This window comes from Triticum dicoccoides, chromosome 7A (assembly GCF_002162155.2).
Source record: "Triticum dicoccoides isolate Atlit2015 ecotype Zavitan chromosome 7A, WEW_v2.0, whole genome shotgun sequence".
Classification (NCBI taxonomy): Eukaryota; Viridiplantae; Streptophyta; class Magnoliopsida; order Poales; family Poaceae; genus Triticum; species Triticum dicoccoides.
The window spans coordinates 152,011,014-152,019,142 of record NC_041392.1 but is presented as its reverse complement, the minus strand read 5'-3'; positions in this window follow the sequence as shown (position 1 = coordinate 152,019,142).

Here is an 8,129-nt window from a genome sequence, read left to right as displayed (position 1 = left end):
GGTTCGAGGGACTGGAATTTCACCATGTGGCTCAGGAAAACAATCAGGCGGCAGATATCCTCGCCCGCATCGGCGCAAAACGCGATGCGGTCCCCCCACCCAACATATTTCTGGAAAGGCTTTTCAAGCCATCCATAGCATGGGAAGGGGACACCGGTAACAACAGTCCGGACCCGGCCAAAATACCCGATACCGAACTCTCTGACACAATCGGAGGCTCCGCCACCGAAATAACACCTTCAGCTCACGAAATAATGGCCATTATTGCCCCGTGGACAGAACCATTTCTGGCCTACCTAACTAGACAGGAACTTCCGGAGGACCAAAATGAGGCACGCTGCATAGTGCGGCGATCCAAGGCCTACAGGGTCCGTGAGGGAGAATTGTACAAGAAAAGCACTACCGGAGTCCTTCAAAGGTGCATCTCCGAAGAGGAAGGGCGGAATATTTTGGCAGAAATTCACGCCGGACTCGGCGGTCATCACGCCGCAGCCCGGGCTCTTGTATGCAAGGCCTTCCGTATAGGATTCTATTGGCCAACGGCCCAGGCAGATGCACAGGACTTGGTCCAATGTTGCGCCGGTTGCCAGCTCTTTGCAAATCAAAGCCACATGCCACCTACCGCCCTCCAAACAATCCCCATTACATGGCCCTCTGCGATCTGGGGGCTTGACATCGTTGGACCCCTTAAAGGGGGAACCCACAAGAAAAAAATACTTATTGGTCATGGTGGATAAATTCACCAAATGGATAGAGGCCAAACCGGTTAAAACAGCCGAATCCAGACCGGTGATATATTTCATATCCGGGGTTGTACACCGTTACGGCGTCCCCCATAGCATCATCACTAATAACAGCATGAACTTCATGGCCGACGAGGTACAACTCTGGTGCAGCAACATGGGCATCAAGCTCGATTATGCCTCAGTCTATCACCCACAAACCAATGGTCAAGTCGAGTGAGCAAACGGTCTTATAATGAGCGGCATTAAACCTAGATTAGTGTGTTCCTTAACGGAGTCTAACACGCACTGGGTAGAGGAGCTCAAATCCGTACTTTGGGGGCTACAGACCACGCCGAATCGTAGTAATGGATATACACCCTTCTTTATGGTGTATGGCACAGAGGCAGTCTTGCCCTGTGACATAATTCATGACTCACCTAGAGTGCACATGTACGAAGAAAGAGAAGCCGAGCTCGATCAGCAGGACAGTCTGGACACTTTGGAGGAGGAGCGCGACGTAGCCAAAGCCCGTTCCGCATTTTATCAGCAACAGACTTGCAGATACCAAAGCAGAGAAGTACGGGCCAAAACTTATAACATTGGCGAACTAGTTCTACGCCTGCCAGATAAGAAAAAGAACAAGCTCGAGCCCAAATGGGAAGGTCCCTTCATTACCGACCAAGTTCTGACCGGTGGAGCGTACCGACTGCGGGATGCATCAACTAGTCGACTCGAGCCGAACCCATGGAACGCGGCCAGGCTCTGAAGATTCTACGCCTAGCACCGAACTCTATGTTAGTCCCCTCCCTTTGTCCATTTTTCACAAATACATTATCTGTCTTGTTTTCCTTTCTTTCTTTCTTTTCTTATTTCTCTAGGCCTTCAAGGGTCACCTTGTGCCTTGTTTGCACATTACAGATGCGCTAGCCGCACTCTTCATACCTGGGGGCTTCTTTCACAGAAGCTTAAATTATTTATCCGGGCTTCATGCCCAACACATGTGTTATACTTCCGCATGTACCTTTTTTCACCATTATATGCATCGATATGACTTAAGTTTTGGCCAAGCTGGGTTGCCTGGCTCTTGTATTTATTCCCTACGTTCCTGTTAATTCGGCTAGGGCATAAGGGGAGCACCTCTGCGATTGTTACCGCTGGGTCAGCCGGGTGTGTACCTCAAACTGGGTGAAGCCGAAAGCTAGCGTTCTTAAGGGAATATTTGGTCGGTGAACAAAAGATGACTTTTATTTTTCATATCTGCCCCCAGATGTTTTTCTTACGTTTCCTATCACAGTCCGGACATGCACTTTAGGGCATGCTTGCCCAGGGAAAGGAACCCTTAATGGAACTATTCTCCCTGGAAGATGTTTCTTACTACCCATGTAATATAACATAACTAGTTGGGCACCTTTCTGATAAAGCACTAATGACCCATACGCCTAGTCTCCATGCATACCCCGGTTCTTATATAACTGAGCGGGTATTCGGATACACTCCGGACTATTGGGCCCGGAGGCTGAAGCGAAAAGGTCCACAACGACAAATGATCTACAATCCGGCTAGAAGGCATTATACATGTCACTTCAATTACATAGTCATGCAGACTGACTAAATTCTTCTTCTGTACCATCCAACAGGCGGTCTAGCTTACAATCCTGTTGGGAATACTTTGCGGCTAATTCTACTTACCCATAAACTAAGCTAACGGGAATCTCTTTTTCGTCGGGCCCCACAGGTTCGACCTCGGCCATGTGATTTGGGTCTGCTTTGGTATTCCGCGTCTTCACCATGGCCCAGGCTTCTCTGGCACCCTGTCGGCAGGCTGATATCTTCCATAATCGGAAGCGCCGCCGTGCTCCTTTGAGCTTCTCCGCAAGCTCTGCAACACCCTCTGGCAGGGAGACGGACGGCCACAAGGCCTGGGCAACACCCTGCATCACCTGCCGAACTTGTTTGTGCAGATGTGACAGCTCGGACAGAAGATCACTCGCAGACCCGGGCATTTCCTCCGCGGGATGACCCGGCAGCATACCTACAGACATAACACTGTTTGTCGGCTTCTTCGCCGAATACCTTTAAAGGATTCGTTCAAGCACTTACTAAAAATGCCGCGTCGAAGCCTGTTATTCTCCTTCTCGGAGTCTGCAAGCTGGCCCGAACGTCTTTTAGTTCCACATTCAGCCTTATATTGGCGTCTTGGAGATTGTTTTTCTCCCGCCTAACCTCAGCCAGCACGCGTTTGCCAGCTTCTAGCTGCCACATAACATGTTGGTCCCCCGGATTTTCTCTGGATTCATCTGCAAAATCTATTGTTAGATCTGCAGCCACGCCACGCACTATATGGTAACCATCATTCTTTAAAATGTTACCAGCGGGAGGCTTTTTCTGTTCCTGCAATGCGGCAATGGCGGCCCACAGTTGGGTCTTGCAATCCTCCAGCTCCTGGGACAGCCTAGTATTCTTCTCTGTAAGAACCTTCACAATAAAGATGATCCTTAAATCAGTTCTGCTAACTGTTTCAAGTCTCAGGGGCTACCGATACATACAAATCGTCAGATTCACTCACCCGTACATCCTTTACATACTGATCCGTGGCTCTGGCTAGACCATCTTGAGCGGCACGGAGGTACGCCTCTCCGGAATTAAAGGCATCAAACGCCTCTAGTGAGAAACAAGTGTCACGGAGTACGGCCCGGCGGCGCCTATGATTCATGGCGCTTTCCACTTCTGAGTTTGTAGTAGATAACCTATCTGCATCCTCTGTAGGGGGATTATCCGCCGCCTGCCCCATATCGGCTTCTGCCTCCGTGTCCGGTCCTGGTGCCCGACTGGTGGAAGCGTGATCGGCGACATCGCCGGACATATTTCGGCGAGCGTTTTTTCTGTTAAAGAAACACGGGCGTCATTATATTTTGAGATAGATGACAACCACGGAGCGGGGTTTGTTGTACCTTTGCGTCGGCGTCTCCGTTAACCGCCTTCCTTTTTGGCCTACCTGGCCTCGGCGCCTCATGTTGGCGCGTTGCTACAGGGCGTCCCAAATGCCTTCCCTGTAAAAAGGCCATGTGAATATGGTGGGTGAAGTGTCTAAAAGGGGATCCTACTTTCTTGAGTTGGGACTTTTCGGTTTTTCTTACGTGCGATGCAGGGAGCAGTCCGGGATAGTCGGCCATAATGGCGACCATGGCATCATCGCAGCTTAATTGATAGAACTGCCGGTTTATCAGCTCCACGGAGATAACCGAATCTTCTTCGAGTCCGGAGTCGAGGGCCCGGTCAGGGTCCTCCGGTTGTGGAGAAGGGCTGCAGACCTCCTTTATGGCCTTTCACAGTTCCTGCCGTAAATTGGCAAGGTGAATACTTACAACGAAAAACGCGGGAAGATGGAAGTAAGGGGATATAGCTTACCCAGCCTGGAGGATTGTACATGGAGAATCCGTCCCGTGGCTTGATGCGGGCGAACTCCTCCTCCTCTCCCTTGAACAGTTCGGACAACATTTTGGCTAATGCGGCACCATCGCCCGGACCCTTACGCCCGTAGCGGGTGGCGTCATCCTCCCCGTTGAAACACCATAGGGGATGCCCACGATATTGAAGTGGTTGCACTCCCCACATCATGCATATCGACATAACTTCGGTTATTGTCAAACCTAACTGAGCCAGTGCCTTAATCCGGTTCATCAGATGGAGGACTTCTCTGTCGTCTTCCACCTGGGGGCTCCGCTGGAGCCAACTTCGGTGCTTCTTCAGAGGAGCATTGTTGAACTTAGGAAGACCCTACCGAACAGGGTCCGGAAGGGGAACATACTCCATATAAAACCATTCTGAAGGCCAGTCTTCGGACGACTTCTTCGGGGTACCAGACAGATATCTGGTATCGGCGATGCGCCATACTTCGGCTCCGCTCACTTGATAAAGTGATTCCCTCTGTGTGCGAGGGACAAGGCAAAATAGCCTTTTCCACAGCTCGAAGTGACCCTCGCAGCCCAGGAACAACTTGCAGAGAGCAACATAGCCGGCGATGTGTAGGATGGAGGCAGGGGTGAGATTGTGTAGTTGGAGGCCGTAGAACTCCAGGAGCCCGCGGAGGAATGGATGAATTGGAAATCCGAGTCCCCTTAGTAAGTAAGGAACAAGTCAAACCCGTTCCCCCATGGAGGGACAGGGAAAGTTCTCTACTTTCTCCCCGCCATTGTAGGTGGCGAGCCCAGCTCGAACGGGCACCATGTATGCCGGAGGAAGAAATCCTTTGGTCTGCAGTTCGACCAATCGACTATGTGGAACTGAACACCTCTCCCAATCACCAAGCTTAGGGCTACGGGGGCGGGAGGAGGAGTTGCGGAGGTTGGCCATGCTGGAATGGATCTTTCTGAAATGCGCTCTGATGGATTCTCGTTGAGGGGAGGATGGTGTGGATCGGATCTAAGAATCCCAATCCCTTTGATAGACAATTATTTATCTGGCTAGGGGGTGAATGTAAAAATGCCCTGGCGCCTCGTATTCGTTCGAGAAATTGCCCTTATTGGGCGTAGAAGCCAAGAGGATCAACATTTATGGGGTCGGATACTATTTACAAACACTTGGAAATTGGAGAAGAACCCGCCTTGCAATGCCGAAGACAATACTGCGCGCCGGACTCGTCGTCATTGGAGCCTGGTTCGGGGGCTAATGAGGGAGTCCTAGATTAGGGGGTCTCCATACAGCCGTACTATATCTTTCGGCCGGACTGTTGGATTATGAAGATACATGATTAAAGACTTCATCTCGTGTCCGGATGGGACTCTACTTGGCATGGAAGGCAAGCTAGGCAATATGGATATGTATATCTTCTCCTTTATAACCGACCTTGTGTAACCCTAGCCCCTCCGGTGTCTATATAAACCGGAGGGTTTTAGTCTGTAGGACAACATACAATCATACCATAGGCTAGCTTCTAGGGTTTAGCCTCTCCGATCTCGTGGTAGATCTACTCTTGTACTACCCATATCATCAATATTAATCAAGCAGGATGTAGGGTTTTACCTCCATCAAGAGGGCCCGAACCTGGGTAAAACATTGTGTCCTCTGCCTCCTGTTACCATCCGCCTTAGACGCACAGTTCGGGACCCCCTACCCGAGATCCGCCGGTTTTGACACCGACAGTCGTCGTTGAGGTCCGGTGGTGCAGAAGAACTTGGTGCAATGTCGACACGCGCTGAAGTTGGAGGAGGTGAAGTTGCATCATCTTGGTCATCAATGACTCTGGCATTCACTATCACAGCTAAGGACGAATAGTCAGAGTCTTCAAGTGAGGGAGTCCGACGCAAGTGAGCATTCCTGGGAGGAGTTGAGTCAAACTTGAACCGTTCAGTGAAGCCATCGTGTGGCAGATTAGCTTCAGCACTAAGTAATGTCAAACTCTTCCACGACCTCTGACAGGTTTCATGAGTGACAAAGGCATTCTTGGTGGCAAGATTGCGAATGCGGTTGACATCCACCAAGAGGCTTTGCATCTGACGCTTATGCCAGTCGTGATGTTTGTCCTGTTTCTGGTGTAGCGCGACGAGAAGCTCTTGATCATTTAGGACACAAGATCGCCTTCGAGGCCTTTGCGCAATGGTGCTACCAGTGGCGTCAGTTTGAGCGCGAGGGGCACGCGTGTTGCCAGCAAGGGGATAAACACGAGAAATGGCTGGAACTCCTTCAATAGGCTGGGTGAAGCTTTGGTGATCAACATTGTGAAGATAAATGGGATCCTTAGCAGGCTCTGGGTAAATAGCTTCAACTGACAGATCAACCTCTGGCAAGAATATAAGATGATTGTGCACAGACGGCTGATAGTTGAAGGCAGAGTGACGCTTGATAAGACACATGACCCATGGAGCATAGAATTTCAACCCAAAAATGTCAGAGCCAGATGCAGCCAACTGCCTGATGAAGAAGTCTTGAGCATTGAAGTTGACACCATTGAAGATATAGAAAACCAAAGTCTTCATTGCTCCTTCAAGCTTCGCTGCAGATGAATGTCCTTTGACAGGCCATAGAGTCTTCTTGATGATATGGTAAGTGGTGTGAGGCAGGTACTCTAGGTCTTCAGCAAAGAATTCAGACGGGTATTCAGCGTTGTGAGGCAGAGGCTTAATCATGCTCAGCATTTGACTCATGTTGGGTTCTGGCTTCTGAAAAATGCTTTCCAAGGCATTCTGGTGTTGTTGACAACCTAGTTCATAGTATTCATCAGGTGTGGGCAGGCCTGTGAGCTCAATGATATCAAGAGCTTTGGCTTCATGGTGGACATTGCCTGCCATCCACTCAAGGACCCAAGTCTTTGGATCCCTGTTGTAACCTCGAATGTGAGGAGTTGCATAGAACTGTAGTAGAAGCTCTTCGTTCCAGTGTGTAACGCCCCGAGACCGATGTGCCAGGTGTCGTTCAGTTATTCGTTGTTGTTGTCTTGTCATTGGCTTGCATGTTGCATTTCATCATGTCATCATGTGCATTGCATCATCATGTTTTCAAAACTTGCATCCATCCCGGTCTCCTTGTTCCTTCCGTTGTCCGTTCTGAGCCCAACCACACTTGCACGCTCCCGCGGCATGTCCAAGATAGTATTTTATAAGTGGCCGGGAAATGTTCTCGGAATGGGTTGAAAGTTGGCATGCAGTGTCGTTTTGTTGTCAGTAGACCGCCTGCCAAGTTTCATCGCATTCGGAGTCCGTTTGACGTCCCAACGGATAAATATAGCGGCAATAGTAGCCGGTCTAACGTCGGACGTTTTCGGTCTCCGGAAACAGTCGCCGGGCCTCCCTCTCTTCTCTTCTCTCAGCTCGAGACCGTCTGCACAGCCCACCTAGTCCATCCTCCTTCCCCTCTTCGCTTCCGGAGTTGCCCGATGCGATCGCGCGGTCCGAATCCCTCTCTGCACAGTGCATCGAACCCCTCACGTGAGCGCCCGAAAGCTGTCCCGGACCCGACTCGGACAGTCGTTACCGTTGTGTCCGGATCATCCCCAAACATCTACAAAATATCTCCGTTTTCTTAATTGGACTTCCTAACCTATATTTTTCTCGACCGCCCGATTATGATCGGATGGACCAGATAGCCCCTAACCTAACCTAACCGCTATATAACTAGTCTCACCCTAAATCCTTGGAGGGCTGTCCCATCCAATCCTTCTCCCCGCCGCCACTCCTCTCCCACCATGGGATCCTCTCGATGGATCCATCCACCAACCAGCGCTCCCCATGTCCCTCCTTAATTTCCGCTGCGCCCAAGTCACAGCGGACAAGGCCGGCCCTCCTGCAGCGCCTCGTCCCGCTCCTCTTTTTCCCTTTCTCTCCCTCGTTGCTCTCTCTCTCTCACCTGGTTTCCTCTCTCTGTGTTTCTTCACACAGGAGCCGCATCGCAGCCATGGCCGGAGCTCCT